Genomic DNA, 4,442 nt, shown 5'->3' with positions numbered 1-4,442 from the left:
ATAATTCATTGTTCATTTCAAACAGGATCAATAAATTATGTTTCAAAGTACCAGAAATATTTGTTCATACTAGCTCCCTTGGGAAACCAGAAGGGGGCGGGGCTTAGACTCTATGACATAATTAGGCCTCAGTAGTAACACTGTGGATTTATGCCCTCAGCGTGTTGTAGACCTGCAGTAGGCATCGGGTTCGGGTCTGCTTGAACCATCAGTGCCCTCTGCTCGGACTAACGATCCCCTCCTCGCCGTTTGGGTTCTCCGGTGTCAGACAGACAGATGGAGAACCGCTGAATCGGCTTCCTTCCTCCTCCTCGCAGCGCTTGCTGCCCTTCCTCGAGACGCCTTAAAACAATTTACAACCACAGAGTCACAACAAGGAAGTGTGTAGCTGCTCTCACAGATCTGTTACACACAACGTGGTTTAGCCATTAGAGTCCCGATGCCGCCGCCATTCTCCTGCAGACGCCGCCGCGTACGAAGAAACGCTGCAAACGGCAAACCGAAGAATAAACACGTAGAATCGATCGGCGCTTCACGTGTCTTTCACATCGACTCTGAGAACCGACAATGAGTCCCGCCGGTCTGTCTGAGTATGAATCCATATTGTTTTTCTGGAGAGACGCAACATAACGAGGGTTAAATTAATACACAAGAGGGAAAGAGCTGGAACACGGCGCTGAAAATCAAATTAATAAACTGTCAGAGGAGTTTGGATCAGTAAATCTGCCTGTTATAATAAATACCTCCCGTCTGTACAGACGTTCACCGTCCCGGAGCTTAAAGGGAAATAATATCCAAAGAATCGCAGGAAGCTAACGAAGGGAAACGTCTGATTCTGACTTTGCCATTTGTTAGTGTTAACGGGGTTTTTGATTCTTTGAAGTGAAATATTTCAGCAGATAATTCTTGAGATTGTAAAATTCACTTTTTGCAACTTGAAGTAAAGTTTGGTTGTTTAGAGTTTTATTAAAACATTAAAAAACACGTCAACACGGCCCATTTCCATGGAGATGCCCAGACGGGTTTCCTCTCTACGTCATCCTAGTACTCCAATGTATTTGAGGTACTTGTACTTCACTTGAGTATTTTCTCTTCACGCTATGTTAAACAACGTTAAACAAAGCTGGTTGGTTACGCCCACATCTTTTGCTAAGCCCCGCTTCCTCTCTGGTATTAAGCCCTGCCCCCTCTTAGGTCCGGTCTGGAGGTGGACCTGCAGGGTTGTGGATCCTGGTCCTCCTGAGGGAATCAAACCTCTTTTTTTAACTTTTTTAAAAACCTTGTCGCGTGCTTCAAGTGTTGTTCAGAGAATCTGTTGTCTATTAGAAACCACCTCCTGTAGTCTGGACCAGGTCCATCTGGAACCTGGATTCTCCACACTTTTATCAGCCTGAGAGTTTAACCCCTCAGACCCCGTCTCCCTCCTTCTTCTGCTCCTCCTCTTCCTCCTGATAACAGAAGATCTTCAGACCACCCGTATCTTTTTCTTTCCACGTTTTATTGACATTTTATAGTTTATAGATGTGTTTTATTTATCTGATTTAAAAAGCGGCGGGGTTCTTGTGTCTGTGTGCATGTGTGTGTGTGTGTGTGTGTGGGGGGGTCGACCACTTCACAAAGCCGATGGATTTACACCAAAACCGACCGAACCTTTAATCTGAACTGGATTCAGATTCTGCTGGTCTTTAAAGACTCCAACATGGAGGTTTTATTATTAGCCGAAAGAGGAAACATGCAACCAGAGAGGAGGCTGCGATTATATGACCCAGACTGCCGTGCCCCCGAGGGCCCCTCAAGGCCCCTGAGGGCCCCCCGACCACCAGGAGGCTTGAGTTCCTGGCCCAGGTAGGTTTACAGGTAGTGAGCAGGAAGTGAGCATGTCAGAAAGTTGGCAGTGTAGATGTAAAAACAAGGACTTTGTGGTGGACTGGAGGTCTAAAGGTGCTGACCAGGAGCCACAACGGCTCCAGGAAGCTGGTTTAGGTTTTGGGTTGTCCCCCTTTCTGTACACTCACTTCCTGTCATGCCTCCATAACTGTGAAACATGACACAAACAACTGATGAAATAAGGCCCCCTGACAGTCAATGAGGGTCGCGGTCCCGTGGACCTGTATTCCCGTGGATCTGTGGTCCAGTGGTCCCATGGACCTGTAGTCCCGTGGTCCTGTTGTCCCATGGACCAGTAGACCCATGGTCCTGTGGTCCCATGGATCTGTAGACCTGTGGTCCTAGCGTCCCGTGGTCCTGTGGTCCCATGGACCTGTAGACCCGTGGTCCTGCGGTGTCTCTGAGGTGACAAACGCCTTCCCCAGAGGACAAACCAACACCAGAAACCCTCTGGGCTCGTGGTCTGAGGGCTGGTCTCCCTACTGGTCTGATTGTGGCTGGCGTGTTGTTTTTAAAAATGCTACCAGACCGCCGTCTGCCGGGGATTTCAGAGCCGAGGGAGACTCAACTCGACTCTGGTTTTACTGTGCGGTCGAAGATCTGGATCCAAGTCTACAAGTCAGGAACAAGACAAGGCTAATGAGCGGAGGTTGCACAGGAGCACCTACTGTCGGTTTACTGCTGTACCACATCCAGATGTCTGGTGCAGTCTGGGTAAATATAGACGCCACATTCTGTAAACACTCTCCTGGCCATCGTTGGACTTTATTATAAACTGGGGTCTAACGAACATGCCACAGTAAACCCGAGAGCAGCTCCCGAACAGCTCCCGAACACCAACTGCTTTCAGCTCCGACACTGAAGACCAACTCCAGTACACAAGGGTAGGGATGTAGATCTGGTCTGGGACGCCTCAGGGGGCACCAGGAAGAGCCAGACTGCTGGGAGCCACCAAGACCTGACAACAGGCAGAGCCGATGATGAAGAGCAAGTTCTCACATCAAAGATATTCCTGACTTTTATTACTGCTGAACCACTTCCTTCCTGTTTCCATGGTGACAGGTTGATATGAGTGTATTTTCAATGTAACAGCAGGAGCTCCAAGTCTACATTTGATCAGCTGGTTGATGATGTTCACTTTGGTTGACAAATATTTGACTCGATAGCAGCTCACATTGCTATTAGCAACTCATGTGACAGGAACACTGGTCTCCTGGGTAAAAGTGTCTTTGTGTGATTGCTGTAGGAGACTCTCACAGACTTTATACTACGCCACCTGGTGACCTTAGCGTCCACTACCGCCACAGGGGGGTTTACATTGTTAGTGGAACCCTGGAGCTGCTGAAGGGGGGCCTCCGTGCACCGGGACCCTGACCCACTGGGATAAGACACTGACCCCCAACAAGACACTGACCCACCAGGACGGACCGAGGACAGATTGGAGAAGTCCTTAAAGTGGATAGATTTGATACGATTTGATAAATTCTTCATTTTTTTTTTTACATTTTTTGCATCTTTTAATGAACAGCTGTGATTGACATTTCATTTGGACTTGAAAGGATTACTCTGATCCCGATTGGATCCTGAAGAGCCACCTAATAAAGTTGGTGGGATTGTTTTCTCATTTCACAGTAACGTTGGATGACTCAGACTCAGGTGTTGAATCATCGCTGTTTCAGAGCCATCACATTTAAAGGACAAGATGAGTGGAAACGCTGAAGACGAGGAGTAAATGTACTTTATTACTTTTCCTACGGAGATATGAGGCAGAACGACGAGGACTTCTGGACCCGTCAGACATTCCTCCAACACGTCTAAGAGCCGTTGGACTTTTTACGAGCAAAGCAATAAGTCCGGACTCATCTGGACTCCGGCGGACTCTGGACTCCGGTGGCAGGTTTCTCTGTGGCGTTGAGTGGAAAGAACCGGCATCGAGCGAGGTCACGTTATTAAAACTCCACCACGGCTTATTATCTTGTGTGTTGTTCGGAGGTGTGGACACGGGAGTATTTACGAGTGAGGTTTAATAGACTGTTCCTCTTAGACTCTTGTTACCCGCCTGTAGGATGGCTGCTGGGTGTAGGAGTGTTAATCCCTCGCACTCTGAGCCGCGTCCCCCCCAAGTCTGAATGGGACCTAGACCACTTGGGTTGAGCCTCTCAGACGTCAGAGTCTCAGGGTAACCTCCTCACCTGGCCTTCGGATCCAGATGCCCCATTGGAGGGCTGGAGGGGGGATGGGGGGTAGGGGGGGTAAGTAAATACAAAGTGAGCTCACGACTGGGCAGACCGCAGAATCCCTCCGAGCTCCAAGGCAACCGGCGGGAGCGGAGAGCAGCCGGCCCGATGCCATGTTTGGAATAAGTCAGAGAGAATGTGAAGTCTTTCTGAAGGTTAGAAGAACGGTTCGGGTTTATTTTCCATAATCAGGATCTGGGAATGTGTAAAGGTCTCTTTCTGAGGGATCGGCCCCTCGGTCACCTTATTAGCCAACATGTGATGAGAGGACTGGCACTGACGTGGTCTCCGAGGCTAGGGGAGACTGTTTCAGTCCCG

The sequence above is a fragment of the Eutrigla gurnardus genome (assembly GCF_963514095.1).
Source record: "Eutrigla gurnardus genome assembly, chromosome: 21".
In the NCBI taxonomy this organism is placed as follows: domain Eukaryota; kingdom Metazoa; phylum Chordata; class Actinopteri; order Perciformes; family Triglidae; genus Eutrigla; species Eutrigla gurnardus.
Note: the sequence above shows the minus strand (reverse complement) of the source record.